We start from the raw sequence: 22,207 nt of genomic DNA on the forward strand, positions 1-22,207 counted from the left end.
AATGTGTTTTTTTATTAATTGAGCCAAATATGTCCTACTTAATTACGACTAAATTTTCTAGGGATTTATATCATTATTTCAATTTCAAAATTAGTGTTACTGTTATACTATGAGTTCTAGAGACAGTGGACAGTTTCGTGTGTCTGGGATTGAAAAAAGCGGATAAAAAGCAAGTAGAAAGAGCTGTAGAAACGAAAATCGTTGTTTTTTTTAATGTTGCCAAGTCTATAAAAGAAGGTATTGTATTTTTTTTTTACATACGATTTCGAAAAAAAAACATTCTAAAATATGACTATTAGTTTTAAAGTTGGTAACCTTCATGTTGCATTATTTTGTGATAATCACAAAAAATCTACAGATTTAGAACTGCACATAGAATATTTTATTTTTCCAAACATATTAATGAACAAAAAGTGAATAGTGAAATAAAATGCCCTTATAATCATGGAAACTGACATTTTTATTTTGTTAGTGCTCTTGCATACAGGTTTCCAAAAATGTGATGATGCATTTTACCACTATTTTAAAGTAGTAGAAATTTTAATATTATAACGTAAATAATGAGTGCCAAAACATTGTTTTCGATATTTTCGTACGGTATTAACTATTAAGTCTTGTAAAAGAACGCAGTGGAATAATTGATGTATTTTTGAAATGTGGTATGGTTCCTTGGATAGAGAATAGAGAAGTATTCTTACATGTAAATGATTAAAAAGGGCAACGTTATCTTCCGGTATGATCGCAACAAGAGAAAGAAAAATGTATTCCACCAAGTGGCTACTACGGTCGACAAACAATGACTTATAGTTTGCCGCTGCCCGCAGTGATTTTCTGTGATAAAAATGTCTAAGAAGAGACATCGCTAAAGCAATTAAACAGCGGGAAAGCTTTTGCACTATTAGTAAACTGCGAGGGTACTGTGTAGGTAATAAATGGCTACGGGAAAAGTCTGACGTCATCACAGGATATTAACGACTTCGAGCTTTTTTTGCACAGAAAGCTCTACTTGTTTGTCGACAAAGCAATGTTTTTCACATAGTGACATATCACGTATATAAATAATACACTGAGAGCTTATTCGATATCGTTTTCAAAATAATGCGTGAATATTCTTATACCTACATTCTTATTAATAATTATTATTGGGCTTAGGATTTTTGGGTGCTAAAAAATTAATAATAGTTACCTAAAAATAAATATGAAGATATAATAAAATTGGAAAATATGTTATCAAAATTTCATAATTATGTGCTAAAAAAGAAAAATAGGTATAAAAAATGTAAGTAACTACATATTTCATACATCATATTATATATTTCAACAGTTTAATTTATTATATATTTACAAATAGAAAACGCTTTATTACAATAAATAATATAAAAATAATGCTTCAAATTTTCGAAAGTGAATCTTTGACGATTTGACTCTAGCAAATTTTTATACATGGAAAAACTTCTTTCTACTTGGTTCTACAGGAGATGTTATTATCGCGTATGTGAATGAAACTATTTCTGAAGTAGAAAAATTTGAAACATCTGAGGCATCTGTACATATTTATATTTACACTATTTTTGAAATAATTCTCGAAATATAATACAACCCCACTTCAAATGTTGGGTTTCTAGGTAAACCATGGCCCCCGTCCTTCTATAAAACGATTTATGACTATATAAATACAATAATATCATTCATTCCGGAAATGACTTGTTAATTCATTGTGAACCCTTTAGGTGGACGAGTTTTGAAATATATTTATTACTTGAAATTTAATATAAGCTTATAAAAATGGATACTTAATGTATCTATAGTCTATGATACTTACTATTTTTGAACTGCAGTAAATTTTTGCGGCCCTCCCAAAAATCTTCACAGACCACTAGTGCTCCGCGAACCACCGGATCGTTCTTGCCATCTGCTTTAATTTTTTATATTGTTTGTTGAATAAATCGTGACGGTATTTTATCACAGATTAGCGAAATTAACTCTGTCGTGCCCAGGAAAGTATTCTTTCAATAAAAATTCAAAAATTAGGTGCAAATACATTGCAACACTAATTAATATAGCAATAGAGAGAGAGGATTCAAAATAATATAATACATTTAGTAATTCAGTAGATTATAAACTTGTCAAATAATTAACGCTGTAGCGCTAATGAAATACAGAGGTACTTAGTAAGTAATGCTTGTCATAACACGGTACACATGCGAAACAAAAACATCCCTACTACTTTTATTATACACCTGTCAGAAACTAAAGTTGTTTTATAATAATATTATGGCTGTTGGAAGTTTGCGGTTTTATAAAATGTGTATACACATTTGAAGCATTCAGTAACTAAGCGGGTCAAATTTTCAAACGTTAGTTCTGAAAAAATATATGGTAGAATATTTCCATTATTTTTGGTCTTTATTTACTTTACTACCCACTATGTTAAACAGTGACAAGGTTAATATTTTTGTTTTTTTTTTGGAAAACAAAAGTTGGAAGCCATCTCGATTTTTTTATGTTCATTGGTCATTGAATATTATGAAATAATGTCGAAATTTCAATAGTCCACGTTCACTGACATGAATTTTACAGACCAAAAGATTTTATAACTGGTGTAAAAAGTACATTTAAACATATAATTATAATAATGTAACCATCGTAATACTACATTGATAGTATATGTATCGATGTGCAATTGTAATTTTAAGCGATTGACCAAAGTAGGTCTAGTTTAATTTTATTTGATATTGGCGTATTTTTAATCAGATACGCACATCTAAAAATCTACAAACTAAAACTCAAATCTCCACTCCAAAAAGGCCTATAATAATATGATCGTTGAAAAGAAATAAGATGATAGAGGTGAAACCAAACTAAAAGTAGACTATTCATTTATAAGGGCATTTTTATGAGTACCTATAGCGAAAAAGCCTCATTGCGTAATTTTAGTTAATTACTAAATGTATATTGTAACTTGTAACGTATTATAATATAAGAAAACTAATCATTCACGGCATATTATTAAAAATCTTAAATATATCACTTGTTTTAAAAATAGACGTAGGAAACTAAAACAATGACTTGATTCACTTTTAAACTGAACCCTCCACATCTCGAGCTTGTGAAAAGTTAAACACCTATCTAAAGTTAAATACTTCGTGTAGCGACATACGAAGCTACCTTTAGGCAACCTATTAACGGGAACTTTGAGCTTTTTCTTTCTTGAAGCCCGGAAAGCTCTTGTAATTAAATTAAATCGACGGCAAGCTTTTAAAACAGCTCTTGCGGCCTGCTTGCCTTCACCGTCAGCTTTTTAAAATTTGATTCGCGAAGGCGAAAAATAAAAGTGTAGTTTTATTATAATAAACAATTAATATATATCTTAACACTCCCGTTACTGTAATGTCATCTTAGGTTACCCAGCCCAATAAAATGCAAATAGTTCAGTTAATATGCGCTTCATCATCTTAATAATTATTTTGACTATTCCTAGAATTATCAATATTACATCTAATTAAAATGCTATTATGTAAAAAAAATGTTATCCAGTAAATTTTAATACATATAATTGATAGATATTACATAAACTAGGTATAATGGACATTGCAAATAACGCGTCGCTTTGATCATTTTATAGATAAAACTAATAGCAAATAATGATGACGAACTCTAACTAGGTTTATCTATGTTTCCAAAATACTTATTTCTCTTTTACCTACCATAATATTGTCAATCTTGTATGGTAACGTAAGGTGACATGACTGGGATGGACCGAATTTGTTAGTATCGTCATAGAAAGGTTAAGGGCTTGAACAGAAAGAGAGCGGTCTGCGTTCTGCATTCAACCGACAGTTGACTGGAAGCATTCAATACGAGTTCCGACAGCAGACATGTGGCGGTCAACAATAAATGCGTTCCATTTGTATAAAAACATTGTAGTGACACGGGCGCTGCATATGCGAGACCGCTGTATTCCGACTGCGAGTGGAAGTGAGAAAGCACCGCTGTTGCGTACTCACTCCCCCGTGTGGTTTCGCTCTATGTCGTTTGACAGCTCAAATTCCGAAGACGACCCATTGCTTTTGTGTCTCAAACAAAACGAAATCACTGGATGCATCCAATAAATATGAAGCGAGAAGAAGGAGAATTTAATGTTCTTTTTCAGCAATTCATTAAAGATGAAAAACGATTTTTTATTTACTTTCGCATGTCAATACAAAGCTTCGATGAATTATATAATTTGATTACATTTGATATTGACTTGTAAACTAAATATAATCTAGGTACTAAAATTACTGCTGTAATCAATGCATTTTATCAAACCGGATATTTAAAAACTTTATATCGATGATTTTAAACGAAGTGACATATAAACTTATTTGTTTGTGTACCTACCTCTATCTATAATATTTGACATTTTGATTCTAACCTTTCAATTTTACCCATAACCTCATATGTCAAATTTATTCTATTATTGAACTATGAAAACTATAAATCTCGCAAAATTATCAAGTATTTATGCACGTAAATCAATCAAGTGTTGATTTAAAAACAATATGTTTGTATTAAAAACGATTTATATAATTTGCGTCACCTAAATTAAGTATCAATCTTCTCTCTATCGATTAATTTTTCTGATCCAGACATTGCAACGGTTGAGAGGTACAGAGTTCTTTGTAATTCCGGTAATAGAACTCTAGAACGCAAGCGTTCTCGTTGACCGGCGCGGTCTGACTGCCTGCTGTCTGCACAGTCATGATTAAGTCCATACAGTACAAAGAACGCTGAACTCTGAACGCAGAACGCCTGACCGCTCTCTGTCTGCTCAAGCCCTAACTAGCAACGCTATTTTTAAGTAGGTTTTGATTACATAACTATCATCAGAAGATCGAAATTTTATATAATTATTATATAACATATTTGTTTTGGTTTATTACCAAATATTATTATATTATTTTTAAATATAGAAATCTTTAAATAAATTAAATACATAACACGTGCGTTATAACTCAATAACATTTTTTTAATATAATATTTTCAGATTTCAAAGTAGGTATATTCGTATCAGTTTAAAAAATACGCACCAATAAAATTAATAAATCAGAGATCTCAAATACATTGGTTAATAGTGTATAATAAAGTTCGACAATATTTTTTTTATACTATACTAGTAGGACTTGCTTTCTGGCCACATTCAGTCATTCACACCCACGTCTAGCACCGATTCCCCACCACCGACCCACGCAATCCGCAATCGCAAAACAACGTTGTATAAGTTCCATTATCTTGAAAAGTAAAACAACAATGCTAAGGTTTTTGACCATTTCGAGATATATATATATATTATTGCAATAACGAATCTATTAGTCGATAGAAACATTACAAAAGTTCATGTTTGGGATATCAGATTGCATCCAAATTGTATTACAATGGATTGATACCGCATTACCACTATGTAAGTACTGGATTTAAAGTATTTAGGTTTACTGAAAATATGCAAATTTAATATTATAGTAGATTTAAGTTAAATGTTATATACCTATAGGTACATGGAATTGCTAATCAAATCAATAACTATTATTTTAATCAATCTGAGATTATAAAAATCATTAAGTTTTAATTATATTTTACAATATGAATACTCGAAATAATAAATATAAACTTAAAATACAAATACTGTAATGATGTATTTTTTTTTAATTCATTAGTCGTAGTCGAAAAGTATAAATCTTTGCGAAGATGATTTTAAAAGAGTAACACAACGTCACTTTAAGGCTATACCCAGCTGGGGCACGGTCTAAAAAGATCGTGACTAGGCGATGCGCGGATTGTGTAAATGACGTGTGCCGAACAAAATATAATTTGTCATAAAAATTAAACATGCGTCCATTTAATGTTCTATTAGTAACAATAATAATATATTCATTGACATGTTTTCTTTTTCAAGTAAATGGGTAATGTTTTTTAGTCATCTTTACACGATTTAAGAATTAATACCTCCGTTGCCATCACGAAACAAATTGACGTGTTCACAGCTCGACGTTTGCTCTCCGATTGCCAGCGAGTCCAAAATTTTGTCGCACCTATAGTTGAAAATTATTTACCGCTTCACTGAAGTATACTCTTAAAGTGTCTTCTAGTAACTTTATTGACGTTTTTGGAATATAAATGTGCTTTAATAAAAAAAAATGCTACGACGTTCTTTTAGTAGTAAACTTAAGGCTTTGAGTGAGGTGGCAAAAAGACGTGGAAGTGTTTAAAAATTTAAATTTAGTATTAGAAAAACTTTCAAGTACTTATTGGTTATTATAAAACTTTGACATTTTTTTATGAAGTGCAAATAGTACCTACATAAAACGACTCAGTTGGTATTGTTTTTTTTCTATTCGCCGCAATTGGATTTTTTCTGTTTTCAATTTATACGATTGACCTGTTTTAAAATTGACTGAAATCACTGAACGGAAACTCAAATTAATTTTTGTATCCGCGCTTTTCTCAAATGTCTAAAATCCACGTTGTATTTCATCTAAAATAGTATCTCTATATTATAATAGTGACTATTATAGGCAATTTATTTTTAAAATCAATTCAAATTGGTTAATTGAAAATATTGACTACATAACTACGTATGTTTATACCAAATAATGAAGACCAATAAAGAAGACAGGCCACATTATGAATATTATTAATGCCATGAAACACATGTATTAAAAATTTGATTCCATGAATAAGTCAAAAATCCAGATGATAAAGATGGGTAGACAGAATTACACATTTTTCACTTGGTAAATATAACGACTGCCCAGAAAGGAGACAATAAATGGTAGCATAATAAGATATAAGCTTATAACTGGTAAAGAATTCGATTGATAATGAATTTTACACTAAACATTGTGTTATTCTCAGATAATACCAAATCTTCATGTAACTTTATATTATGAAGTATGCTTATGCATCCCAATATATAATATAATAAGTATTTACTTAATATGACTTTCGATCAAGATCAATCGTTCAGTATATCATTTATATTGGAGATGGCGCGTTTAAAAAAACGGATGAATTGTAAATTTGTGGAGAAATATTATATATCACAAATTATTGATGCGTCGAATGAAATAGTTTAGGATGAAATTATGATTACTTCGGTGGTTGATACAGTATAAAGCTCGATGTCGCGTAAATCTTGATGGAAAATGGAAGCCCACTTTATGTTGTAGGTTTCTTCTAAATAAAATCCTCTGTCCGTTGCGTAAGTGTAATACATAAGATAAATATAGTAGTAATTATAAATCCTTCGATAATTACGATATGCTGTTACCCTACTAACTTTGGAAAATTAAGGGGGGACATGCTCGTCGAAGGTCAAAATTGAGTTTTTGTTGTATTTTCAAACCATGATCCTGGACACTCCTTAAACGTTGTAGATAATCTATTTATATAATTTTGAAGCCTTATTATCCTTTATAGTTATTTTAAACATTTGATGACTGCATAAAGTATTTTTGTTACATAAAATAGTATTCTTTTAAACCTCTCGCTCTAATGTTTTAGAATATAGTCATATTTCGGTACATAACTGTGCAGTGGTGTTAAGATTTTTTACATTTATTAATTTTTAGATGCATTTATAAAACCATTAGTATAATTTATTACGAGATAATTTTTGTAAAATATTCACGATAAAAAAACATATTGATAATCTCTGTGATCCCAAATTTGACAAGAATTAGGCATTTTATTATTCAAAAAATCGGCAAGATTAACACATTTGAAGATGATTCTAAAGATACTTATTATAAGCTATGTCTTTGACCATTCAAGTGTGATAAAGATCTTATGAATAATGATTGCTTTATAATAATTATTGACCTAAGAATAAGGTAGTGTTTTTTTGAAATACGCCATTTCTTTTATCATTCCCCAGTGGTTAAGCTACAACATACGGCCGTAGCCATAAATTGACAAACTATAATTAAAGTAGGGAGTAAAATTATGTTAACGCGCGTGTTTGAACATGTACCTAACCGAATTTTTTTTAATTTTTTTTTAAACGGTACATGTTCAAACACGCACGTCAATATCATTTTACTCCCTATTTCAATTATAGTTTGTCAATTTATGGCTACGGCCGTATGTTGTAGCTTAACCGCTGGGGAATGACAAAAGAAATGGCGTATTTCAAAAAAACACTACCTTATTCTTAGGTCAATAATTATTATAAAGCAATCATTATTCATAAGATGTTTATCACACTTGAATGGTCAAAGACATAGCTTATAATGAGTATCTTTAGAATCATCTTCAAATGTGTTAATCTTGCCGATTTTTTGAATAATAAAATGCCTAATTCTTGTCAAATTTGGGATCACAGAGATTATCAATATATTTTTTTATCGTGAATATTTTACAAAAATTATCTCGTAATAAATTATACTAATGGTTTTATAAATGCGTCTAAAAATTAATAAATATAAAAAATCTTAACACCACTGCACAGTTATGTACCGAAATATGATTATATTCTAAAACATTAGAGCGAGAGGTTTAAAAGAATACTATTTTATGTAACAAAAATACTTTATGCAGTCATCAAATGTTTAAAATAATTATAAAGGATAATAAGGCTTCAAAATTATATAAATAGATTATCTACAACGTTTAAGGAGTGTCCAGGATCATGGTTTGAAAATATAATAAAAACTCAATTTTGACCTTCGACGAGCATGTCCCCCCTTAAGATTTTTTCGAGAATGAGTTATTCAGGTAAACAGATCTGTGTGAAATTAAAGAGAATTGGTAAATGTTTCTTAAAATCAAGAATTTAAAATTGTCATATTCCAGGTAACACCACGAAATTAATTGCAATATTATAGTATTTGCATTGTATATAAGAAGTAAAAATAAACATAAAATATACCACAGAAGAAATTACATTAAATTTTATTACTATTGTTTTTGACCCTCCGAATATATTTGAACTTTATTTACAACATAGTGCTGTTTGTTGAATGAAATATTATGATATTACAATGCATGAATTTAAAATCACGCACAGTTACGGAAGTATAAGAAATTATCCACGTGAAGGATACAGCATAATGTTAAAAACACTCTAAGGATTAAGATAAGAATGCGTCTGAGACGTGTTTATTGAGTGTTTTTAAATTTACTCAAATTTCAAAGATGGTAGCTATAATATAATGTTAAAGAGATTTGGAAACATATTCAATTACGTATAGATTAAGATACTTGAGACATTAACAGAGTTGTAAGGTAAATTAAGGTAATTGATAAATACTTTGATTTAAAATACAAAATCAAAATGCCAAAAATTAACGAAATTTGTTAAGCCTTTCAGAAATATAAAATGACTAGTAAATTTCTTTTTAATTAGATAGGATGCATAAAGCTTATTTGGTAGAGCACAATGGCGTGAATACAGTGAATGCAATTTCGAGTCTTGTTGGCGTGGTATTTTTTTTCAAGGTGTTCTCAAATTATGTATGTTCAATAAACGTACCTATTTGAATCACACACGGCTTGAAGATTTTTTAGATACCGATATTTTGTAGGCTTTTCCAAGTTAAGGTTATGTTATAGTTAGTAAAATAAATTGTTATTAAGGGCACACATGCTTACCTAGAGTTTCTGTTTTTTCATTTAAAGTTGAACTATGGCATTGAATACTAGGTATGATTTTTAAAGTGAAAGTGATATTATGTTACATCTCTTTTACGCATGCTAATATGATTAAAAAGTTATTCTTTCTCTTTCTGTCACATTCGAATTTGTTTACCGAAGTTTAAACATTTACTATGCGTATTAGCTGACGTGCTTCGTCGTTTACAAATTATAACATAAATTTAAAAAATATATGTATTTATAATATTAAATATATTTTATAATGTACACAGATTTTTTTAACAACTATATTATATATACTTTTATTTATTTGTCGCATATTTAAAATGTTCTTGCTATCTTAAAATCTTTTTTTTAGCCGGCCAAATAAATCCGTATTTTTGGCCATAGACTAGTAGAAAAATCTCTCTGCTCTGCTGTCAAATATTATGTTTGCAAATTGCAAGGTACCTAAAACAATTGTGTTTTATATCAGGAATAAGAAACACTATCTGTAAGTACAATATTATGTTATTTATTACTATCGTAGTATTCTGTGTGTTTTGCATATATTATTCAAGTGTTTATTTATTGTTTTCTTAGTCTATACATACTTTCAATGTTTCATAATTCCGACGTAATACAATCCTTTTTTTGAGGTTAGTTACATTCATTCCAGAATTATATAAAACCTGTGATTTCATATATATTTGTTTGATATAATCTAAGACGTTCTAGTTGTTATTAAACATGTTACCTACCTGATTACTTTATTTTAGTTAATCAATCTTTTTTGATGCTTTGTATTATCACTAATCCGTTTTAATTACCACTCTTCAAACAGTCGCCAACTATAAAAGATTAAAAATCACACTATTAACAGTTCCTATGTTATGTTTTTTGCAGATGGAGAAAATGTCTACCGAGATCTTTGCTTGTCGACGGTTTCATATGAATAAGATGGAATGAAATAAATCTTTTAATTAATAATGAAATAAATCCGACTTTCGGCGTACGATTCGAACATGGCGTGATTTATGACGTCGACCATAAAGCATATACACCCATTTTATAGATTTAATAGTACAATTACACAAGGTAAATATAAAGTGACTAATGTTTAAAAAATAAAACAATTTTATAAAAACATTTTTGCACTAAATTTATTATCGATAATGATATAAAAGTTGCTATTTTGATTCATAATATAAAATATAATATAATTATGCATATCAGTTACTTGTATCATATTAGGTATGTCATTTGGTAGAGCTTACTCTCCAAGTCTTGTCTTTTTCAGCCTCAATATCACTTTGATATTAGAAAAATTGTCTTTTCAACACCAATGAAAGGTGCATGTATCTATACACACACATTTCAAAGGCTTTAAGTTTTCTAGATGCTGTATATTACTTCTTCTCTTCGGCTATATCCGCATCTTAGCTGCAGCATATGGATACAATGCGGCGCCTGCAAGAATCTCTGTCACTCTAGTTTTTTTGCATCGTTCCAGGTCATACTAGCAGCCCGTAACTCTGCCAGATATGCTATATAGATAGTGTTTAGCGGCCATCCAGAACGCCGGAATCCGGTTGGCTTGAAGAACAGGCAAACCAGATTGGGATTCTCTTCAGGCACCCGCAGCACGTGGCCGGGCCAGGTACAAAGTTGCGTATTCACTCTCAGCGTGATGGGAGGCTATTTGGTGCGTTCTTTTATCTCCCGTTACTTCTAAAATTACCGCACACCCAGTATCCGTCGTAAACATCTGTTCTCGAAGCTCAGTATACGGTTGCTCGGAGCCTTTGAAAGGTGCCATGACATAAAAACTAGTAAGATATTCAAAATAACTGCTAGAATGAATACATTGTTGAAAGGAAATGAAAACTGATAATATGATATATCAATTAATTTGTCCATCTGAAGTTGTAGATAACAGTTAATAATTATGTGTTATACCAGTAATTAAATGCTGACTTCAAATGAAAATTGACAATTAAATATTGAAATAATATATTACCAGTTTTGATTTTTTTAAGTACTATACTATATCCATGGTTCATATTACAATGTCATAGTAAAACTTAGAAGAATAAAATATGTCGTAAGACGAAATCAATCTTGGGGTTTTAATATAAGTTAAATAAATAGTACACAGCTAATTTGTTATTACTTTGAATACATGCCATGTCTTTACATTAATAAAAAACAGAAAAACAATTTAATAATGTATAAATATCTAGTTAGACACGATGACCTCCATTTAATTTCCTCTTATTTTAAAATTCACCAAGATATATCCTAATAAGTAGGTAAGTATATTACATTTGTACATATAATAAGTAAATCAAGTACTTAACATAAATAATTATACTGTAAAATTAAATTACAATTGAAGCAGTATATATGGACCCCACAGAGTAATTAACAATATAATAATTTATATAATTATATCGGGTATATACTATATTGACACATTTTAATGAAGTCTATTTTTCTTGGTACCTACGTTCAATGATAAATGTTGTTTTATATTGTAACATAAACAATGGTAATATGCATTGATCTTTCTGATTTTTAAATTGTGATATCTATTTTATATATCTATTGATTTCTATGTGTATTATTGATACATTATTTATTTCAAATACAATAATTTCAAAACTAACAGTAAATAATATATAGAAAGCGTCATGTTGTTTAGTTTAGTTAAAATCTACTAGGAAATTCCATCCAATCCAAATCTAATTTTTACCAGGTGGGTACTTGTAGGTCAGTTATTTTTGGAATAAAATGAATCCCTTAAAAAATATGAAATAAGAATAGAATGATAAATATTTGTGAAAATTTACCAAATCAACATGTTTAACGTGAATATTTTTACACTAAAATGATTAATATTGTTAAGAAAATATACACAAACAGTTCATTCAGAAGTTATGATGTTTAAAAGATCCCGCGAGTTAACTCGTGCATGGCACTGATCAGTTATGAGGTGATATCAGTTATAATCATTTATGAGGAATGGTTATAAGCCATTGGCACAACCAATTTGGTTTTTGACCTTGAGAACAAAATGTAATTTTTACACGGGACCAAACTCCACGGCTGCAGAGACGAATGCTTATACAAAATATGGCACAGTGGAATCGCCAGCAAGATCTTTAGGTATCATTATTTAGATGTAAGTATACATATTATTTTGAATTTCATAAAATTACACTCGTTGTGGGTGTCTAGTAACAGTAAACTATATTAGTAAATTAGATATATCTTGATGAACTATAAAATAGTGATGTAATATAGACTTGTTGAAAATATATTAAGCATAATAAAATTTAAAATAAAAATTTAGAAATTCAGCCTTTCTGGTTCTCTAATATTCATAGATCTACTGGTTCTGGGATCTACTATTTCTGGCAGTAGACAATTCATATAAAAGTGATATATCTTTTTTTCAATCCAAAATGTCTCGTCTTTTTTGATTAATTCTATTTTAACAGGAAAATTATGTCCCGTCCAAACTCCAAATAAACAGACATCTTTCTTAGTAATATGAAGCTGCCCCTGAATCTGGAAGTACCAATCGTGATTTTTATCTATTACCATATTCCTGTCTTTATCTACTTTCCAAAATTTAATTTTTTTCTGTACAATAGCTTCATCTGCACTTATTCCAGCAGCTGAGAAAGGACATTTTATTTCAATAATTGTATCATCATCGCTGACGCCATCTGGCGTTGCACCGATAAAATCATACACATCATCGATAAACAATCCACATCTCTCAATCTTAATTCGTTCTTGTACACTAAGCTGTTGTAAAGCTATTGATTCATTTTCTTTACCATATTTTACCGCTTTCACGTTGGCTAATGATTGGCTATATAATAAACGTTTTACCAAAGGCCCAAATTTTGTATTTTCTCGCCGCTTACACACCTTTCCAAAAACAGAGGCAGTAAGAAGGTTTCGTCGCCTTTCTAGCCATTCTGCACATTCAGATTGTAATACAGTGCGTCTTTCTATATCCCTCCTCTCATAGTTTGTCAGTTTGAGTTTTTTCAAAAAAGTTTCTTTTAACAATTGATATTGATTTTTGTCCATATCAGGTTTTTGGCAACTCTCTCCATAATCTGGATTAGATAAAGGAACAGAATGTATTGGTTTTCGCCAAGGTTTTCCTATTTTTTTTTTATTTTTTTTCAACCTTCTTGATTCTAAACGATTTATGAAGGCTTTTGGGCTATTTTTATAAACTTGTTTTTGAATTGTGCAATGTAACTTATTTGTATTAAATGCGATTACCGCCGCTGCACATCGTCCCATGTACGATTGTCTTTGAGAGTAGTTAATTCTCTTGCCGCCTACAAATTTTGCAATCATGTTATTAAAAGATTCTGAAATATTAGTAGAAAAATTATAAATTAAACTTTTTGAATTTAGCACCAAACGAGAATTATATATCATTAATTGAGAAAATAGACTACATTCTTTTAATGCTGGTACATAATTTACATCAAGCATGTCCTCTGTATTTGGTTCATTTGTACAAAAATATGGTAGACAAGAAGTATGGTCTCCAAAAACATGGTGCGGTCCATTAATTAAATCTTTTTTCAAAGCGATAACCTTTTCTTCGAAAGTACTATCTTGTAGTTTTCTATACTTGATTGCACCTATGACGGCTTTCCGCAGACGTCTTTTTCTTGACGCAATGATTTTTCTTACATTCAAGGGATATCTTGTGTCTTTGGTTAATGCCTCTATTTTGCCACAATAATTTCTAATTAAATGGTTTTTACATTCAACTTTCTCGACAGTTACATTCGGATAAGGGTGACAATCAAGAATTTTTTTGTATGTGCTGGAATCTCCATCAGCAATCAATTTTGAATAAATCAATCCATGTGTATTAATAGATTCTTTAAAGCCTTCTAATATTGCTGTAGATTCCATTCCAGCTGACGGACCGGTGTAATTTAAAAAGCATTTATGTTGTTGAGCAGGGATATTTTTATTTTTAGCTTTGGCGCACAAATCGCAATATTTATTTTTCATTGACATGTACAAAATCTTCCCGGTTCTTTGACCAATGATCGTGGCAGCGCCAGATGCTGCGGAATAATTGCATCTGTATGAACGTTTCGACCAACAGCCGTCTGCAACAACTGATATCATGGGAATACCAGAAGAATCGACGTCACCATTTTCGATTGCAAGTTGTCGCTCTTCTTTCGCAGCGTTTTCCATACTCTTATTTTTGGTTTCTTCAAACCACTCGTACACCTTCTGTTGACTCTTTCTGTATGTTCTTGCTGTAATCGATGGTACATCAATTGCAGAACACATTTCTTCCAGATTTGAAAATCCACTGCCGATACTGATTATACTGGATACAAATGCGTCACACAGATTCATTTTGTTTTCGTTCATTTCAGTGGTATATAATTTTAATTTTTTACCACAAAGTTTACATTGGATAAAAAATGTACTACTAAAGTTTTCCCGATTTTCCCCAAAAATTTCTAAATGTGATAAATTACAATTAAATGGAGAATCATGGTGGCTAATTAATTGAAGTTGTTGGAAAAAATATGAAAAGTCTATAATTCTACGGCCTTCTACACGGAATTTAGGACTTGAATCTTCAATTTCATTTTCTATAATAAATTCTTCGTGTTCGTGTTCAAATGTGGGATGAAATTCTGGTTCAGGTAGTATGCTTTGAGGATTTCCATGCTCAGGCATAGTCTTCGGCAATATATCAATACTATAATACATTCAAAAATATTAGTTTAGTAGATAGTTAGATAGTTAACAGAAAACAAAATGTATAGCTGGTATTAATTATTGTACCAGATTATAATTTTTGTCACAGACACACTAATTTCGAATAAGACGTGGCACAAACATAATATAAAAAAATATAAGTACAAATGATCATTATACTTAATTGTGTGTATTAATAAGTAATACGCAAAACTTCCTTTTGCAAGATAAATAAATATTGTGAACCAAAATTTTCTGTGAAATGTGGTTTTTTCAACTATGTATGATTATGTCAAATTATAAAATAATAATTTCAAGCCTTTGTGTTTTTAATGTATTAGTATTTCCATCTTTTCTCCTACGCCTTGTTTTGGAACTTCCAGCCATCGGATAGTGAGTTCGTGGCATTTTTTGTAAGTACAATCGATATAAATAATTGTGATAATATTGTTAGGTACCTATGTCAAAAACCGAGGATGAAAATTTCGCATTCCCGCTGAAATAAATGACGTTCATAGTATTGCCAGGCTAAACTTTCGAAATTAAAGTTAGTTTTTAAAAAAAAATTTACATTGGAAAATATTATGTAAGTACAGGCATCCATTATTATGTTATTTGATGAAAGTATTCTTTAAAATCATCTGTATTATTATAATCTCGCAAATTCATAATTTAGTAAAAGTTAAATTTTCTGTAATATAAATATCAGTAGGTACCTAACCTAGGTAGATTCATAATTTGGCTAAGTAAAAAATATAGATATTTTTACTTCGCGATGTGTTTGAGGTGTTCTAAATTATGTAAGTATGTTTAATAACAAATGTGAAATTCGTAAAACCTCATGTGTATTATTTATTAAATAAAAATAGTAAAACTAATAGTAGATACAAATGGTGAAAAACTTCTTTCAATTATTTACTAAAATATCAATCCAATAATATTTTAGTAGATATGGCAATACTGGACGACCTGATATATTTCACTGAAATAAAATAAAATCTATCACAATTTATAAAATACATACCTACTACAATCATAATTATTTTGAATGTAGAGGGAGATAGTTATAGAAAGGGACAGAAAACTGATTGCTATGTTGCAATATTAGGCAAAATAGATTGCAACAGTGTTAAAAATTGTAATGTATGATTTAGTATGACATAACGTAAAATTGACGCAAATACAAATTTCTTCAGATTTTTTTTTGTTTTGTCCTCAAATGTCAAAATATGTTTTCCTTTTGAATAATTTGTCCGAATTTATGTTTGTATCACCTATTTTTGTGCTCAATTTGTAGCATTCACTTTTATAAACATATTTTTATACAATATTCGTGGATTGGCGTATTTTTTTGGTCATATGAAGTGAAAATAGCACCAGCTAAAGATTCCATACATCTAACGCCAAATTTGCAGGCGGTCTGACGTCCCATCGAGTTGGTCAAATATTTCGTGAAATGGTTGTTTTTAAAATGTATCTATTTAGTATTATAAATTTATATTTAACAAGATATTTCATCATTTATTCAATGATTAATGATAACCCTTCTGATACGTAGCTTTAGATTATTTGGAATGTCTATAATTATCGCATATTTTAATAACAAAATATCCAGTCGATTCCGTTAGATTTAGAGCCAACAGAAACTGCAAATATTATAATTATACTGAATATATTTTACTACATTATGTTTGATAACATTAAAACTATCTATAATAAACGGTTTGACATAATATTTAGTGGAAAAAACGGTTATCAACACAGTCCATTAATGTCACAAAAATATGGCCTCGTTGTCCATTATTACATTTCAAGGTTCCAAAGAATATTATTTTACGTCATAAAAATACTTTATGCAGTTATCAAATGTTTAACATAAATATTTGCCGATGAATAAGCTTCATAATTATATAAATAGTTTTTCTATAAATCTTACGTAAGATTCAGGCTTAACCTCCGAAAATACCAGAAAATAGCTGACATGGAACACCTTCCCCCGATCGGAAAATGTTCATTAATTAATTAGTTAATATGAATTATTGTTTCAAAACTAACTTTAAGTGGCATAACGTGTTTGATTTTCACAAAAGTAATAGAACTGTTCGCAGGTGTCTAGAAACTTTCATCGAAACTACTTTATGAACTACGTACAATGGGGTCGCTATATAACGCGGTCCTTTCCATTGAAGCCTAGCACGTGTTGCCAGTAACATAAAAAGTGAGAGGAAATAATTGGATCATAATTTATAAAGAGAACTATTTTTAGGTATTCTTTGTGAAGAATAGATTCACGTGTGGTCGGCCAGAATTTAATTTGACAGCGATATTTCAAGATTTACCGTGAAATCGTGATTTTATTTAAGATGCAGTAGGTATGTTATCTACCAGAGATATTATATTTTTTTTAAAGACATAGATAAACATTTACGTTTTATCAAAGTTGGCAGATAGCATTTATCATAAATTCATATTCATTTGAAATTAAATTGCTGAAAACTACGTTAGATGTATTATTAATTTCCCTACGTTTAGATGTGGCGTCAGTACGTTTTATGACTATGAATGTCTCGTAAGTAGTTACCCAAGACTAAGGTCATCACGCACTCAATTGCATAAAATTTTAGTAAATAACAATGATTATTACAAAACTGTCGAACAATTTAAGTAAATCTTCTCGTTGACAGTATGACACAGGGATTTTTTTAAATGTAACAAAATTTGTCGCTTTCTTGCGTCCAGGTTGGAGGTTCCGATGGACCCAATAAGACTGCTTAATATGCAAACCGGCCAATTGGACTTTAGACAAAAAAAGAGATTTTGATAGAATTTTATTGTAAAGCATGCATTCTATACTCACACAAAATTTCAAACTCCAAAACCTATAAATAAATGCGTTATCGTTTTTCAAACAAAACAACCAACTGCATGTGCCAAAATTCCAATATCGTAAATGGCTCCGACAACTCTGCTTTATATAAATTTATTATTATTAAATAGATTATCTATAACGTTTAAGGTATGTCCAGGATCATGCTTTGAAAATAGAAAAAAAGCTCCATTTTGACCCACGCTGAACACGTCCGCCCTTAACGCATTCGCTGCTGACTATATAATGCGATTTTAATTGCCCCCTTTAAAATGCACGTTAATTACATCGATCGGCCGCCTGGCTATTACGCGCCGTGTGCGTCTTCCGCGTCCAAAGTATTAAGGGAAAGGGAAGGTTAGAATTAGTATAGGACGGTAATAATTCATAATGCAGCTTATTAATTGTAAATAAAAATTTCAACTGTATTTTTGGAATTGTTAAATTCTGCTTGATAGTTAAATCATTACGTTTTTTATTCTTTCCTGAACAATTTGCCCAAATGGAGTTAGCCGGTTTGTAGATTAAGCAGTCGAATAGCTGATTGAATCAACTTGGGAAACTATTCCCTTTCCGTACCTACATATCGTCACTGTTCTGGCAGAAGACAGTAATTCGAAAAAATGACATATTGAGTTAGTTATACCAAAATGTTCCTTATTTCAAACTTTACCGTCTGGAAACCTTCTTAATAAATAAACAGTCTTTATTTTAAAGTCATCGTTTTTACGATTACTTAATAAACTCACATGATAGACCATTTCAAACATTTTAACAACTTAAAAGTCAAATTACTCAAAACTAGTATTCTCCAGTTAGTGTATTCTGCCAGAACAGAGACGATATTTTAGGACATACTATCCTAGGCCAGTCGTATCAGAGCCCCGACGGTTTGGATATTCAGCTACTAACGAAAGTTGGCCAATCAAAATAACCTCTTTCTTCATACGCTGCTGCTACCATCTACCTTCTTCTGCATTATAAGTAAGAGTAAATCATACTTGTTATTGCGGAAAATATGGTCGAAGTATACAGCTTTTCTGCGCTTGATGATACTTAATATAAGTAGGCACTCGTGTCTTACTTGCTTTCCCTATAACCTCCTCATTAGTTTGAAATAACACAATTACAAGATTAATAAAAAAAATCGTCGTGTGTGTACTTATGTACGCGCGTTAGAAGTTATACTTCTTTGGCGTAACAAAATAAAATAATCGCACACCGCGTTAGTCAAAATTCACATCAACCAAAAATATTCAAACAGTTAGAAAATAGTTTTCACATAAACTCTCAGCAATAAATATAAAATAAATAATAGCATAAAGAAGCCTCTCACCACGCTGAAAGTGAAGAGGCGACGTTGGACCTGGCTTGGCCACGTGCTGCGGATGCCAGAAGAGAACTTCAGCCTGGCTTGCCTGTTCTTCAAGCCGACCGGATTCCGGCGTCCTGAAAGGCCACTAAATTCAATCTACAGAGTGTATACGGTGGAGCTACGGGATACTGGTTTGACTTGGAACGAAGTAAGAAGAACGAGCGACAGGGATTCTTGGAGACGCCGCGTGGTGTCCATATGCTCCAGTTAAGGGGCGGATATGGCAAAAGAAGAAGAAATATGTAATAGCAAACAAAAATAACGTACCTATCACACTTAAAAATATTAAGCTTAGTTTTGACAGCTAATCACATATAAAAAGGAGTAGGTACAATTCACAATGCGAAAGAATATTTTCACCAAGCAAAATAATCCGTACTCCCAATTCTATTGTCACTATGGTCGGATATGATCACATCATTGCGCGAGACGTCATGTTTAAGATCTGTCAAATAATAAAGAATGATATAATATAGAATTGACATTTTAATAGCCCCATTTCAATAAAAACTAGAATAAAAGAGGGCTGCTTATTGGAGTGCCGCTGGTTTATTTCTAGACACTTCAACTTATATCCCTAAATAAATTATTTAATTATTTCTCGTTGTTTTTTGTTTTATTTTGGCCAACAATAATAAATTCGTTTCCTAGGCAACGGAACATTTCTTCGTACATATAATAATATATTCGCTGCCTAGGCAACAAAACAATTCTGAACTATAATATTATACTGTATAATCGTCATGATTGCATTATCATAATGTGGCGTAAAGGCAGTGCGTTCGGCTGAAAATCGAACAATCGTGCTTCGAATCCAATCGAGTGCGATTTATTTCGTCTGAAAAAATAAATTATGTTTTACATGTCACACGCCAAAAATACACTCTGATCTGATTTTCCAAAACGCGCCTAAAGAAGTACAACTTCAAAAATACTTTATTGTATGTACATAACATTAGTAGGATTTTAAAATCACTGTGTTATTTAACACTTCACTGGCGCTGAATAATTTTCGCATGAAAAATACTGTTAACTTCTACGTGCATATTTCATGCATTCCGACAATGTATTCAGCCAAAGTACGAATTGCTCTGATATTATTATTTCGTAACAAAGTTTTTATTACTCTCGCCGGTGTCACTTAAATGCAGGGGAAATAAACACGTTCAGGTGTTTCTGAGCAGGTAACAGAGGTGTTGCCAACACTCAGTGATTATAAAAACTACAGATATATTTAAAAAAAAATACCACTTGTATTAACAAGTTCATAATTGAGGTGGATTGAATCAATACAACTATTCCGGAGACCAAGTTAAGTTATTATACAAATTCAAAGTTAAATAATATGTGTAAAATACTGTTATGAAACCATTAAGAAAATAGTGATAATAATATATTGTTATTATTCCACAATTTTGATATTTATTTATATTTATTAATATTTTTAGTAATTAAAGAGGAAAAATTAAGCCAACAAATTCGAATTAAATACAGTTGCTAGGAAAATATTAAATATAATTTATATGGAATATAATATTACATTGCTTGAAATAAAATGGTTATATTTGTTTATACAAAAAAAATGTTATATACATGAAAAGATATTATGTGGTAGAGGAAAATATGAATCCCTATGTATTGTGTACCATATTGTATAATAAACTATTTTTTTATGAACGAATAAATAACGAAACGAAAAAATGCATATGATTTAAAAATGTCACATTTTTATTGAACATAATAATATTATGTGGCTGTCAACGGATCCATGTGAACCACGTTTTCAAAGTAATATCATTTTATTTAACTGTTATTTATTTATTTAATGGTTCACATCCCTTGGCAGTTTTGAATAACGCTAATGCGGTGAGAAAGGTGAACATGCTTTTGGTCATTACATAATAATATATTTTCCTGCATACAAAATTCACGCAATCAAATTATTTCTTGCAAGAAAGCACTTTTTACCTCAGTAACATTATTAATATTTATTATATTAAAATATTTTTCTCACAGAAGCATTTATTTTAACCGTGTTGGATTAAATAAAAAGGATAGAACAACCGAACAAATAACTTACGTTGCGTTAAAGGCTTTACTACTCACTACGCATTTTATCTTACTAGAGAACTCACTAATTATTACCTCGTTGTTATCTTTTACCATTGTATCACTGTATTTCTGTAAAATTGCAAATAAACACGCAATTTAAATCATTCTCAGACTTCAGTTCTTCACTCCTCCATTGCTCATCCACCCCACCTACCTCCAATACATTTTTGAAACACGTCAGAATGATACGCGCAGACCAAGAATGGATCCTGCATCCATTGGATTCTGGCCAATGTGTTTCATATCCATGGCTATTAGCTAATTTCACCGCAATTAGGTAGGGCTCGGGAGTCAAGATTTTTTTTAACATGTATGTTTTTGAGATGTTGTTAAATCATGTACCTACGTATTTATTTGTATTAGGTACACTTGTTATTAAAATAAAATTGCAGTATTTGGATATTGTATTTTTGTTTAGGGGTGTCACGTGCCCATGTGGTTCATTAGACTAACCGCCACTGACCCTATGT

General features: G+C 30.5%; 1 protein-coding gene and 1 long non-coding RNA gene across 2 annotated transcripts in view; both read left to right on the forward strand.

The window, feature by feature from the left end:
* The window catches only part of LOC147073759 (uncharacterized), a 383,820-nt gene that overhangs the window by 224,682 nt on the left and 136,931 nt on the right, over window positions 1-22,207 (forward strand). The window lies entirely within an intron of this gene.
* On the forward strand, window positions 9,624-17,367 carry LOC147073760 (uncharacterized). Its single transcript, XR_015070376.1, has 3 exons — window positions 9,624-10,126; window positions 10,519-10,710; window positions 11,126-17,367. It is a non-coding gene; the product is annotated as an uncharacterized LOC147073760 (long non-coding RNA).

Source organism: Rhyacophila brunnea, unplaced genomic scaffold, assembly GCF_057557595.1.
Source record: "Rhyacophila brunnea isolate RB1 unplaced genomic scaffold, BYU_Rbru_1.0 scaffold_17, whole genome shotgun sequence".
NCBI classification, from domain to species: Eukaryota; Metazoa; Arthropoda; class Insecta; order Trichoptera; family Rhyacophilidae; genus Rhyacophila; species Rhyacophila brunnea.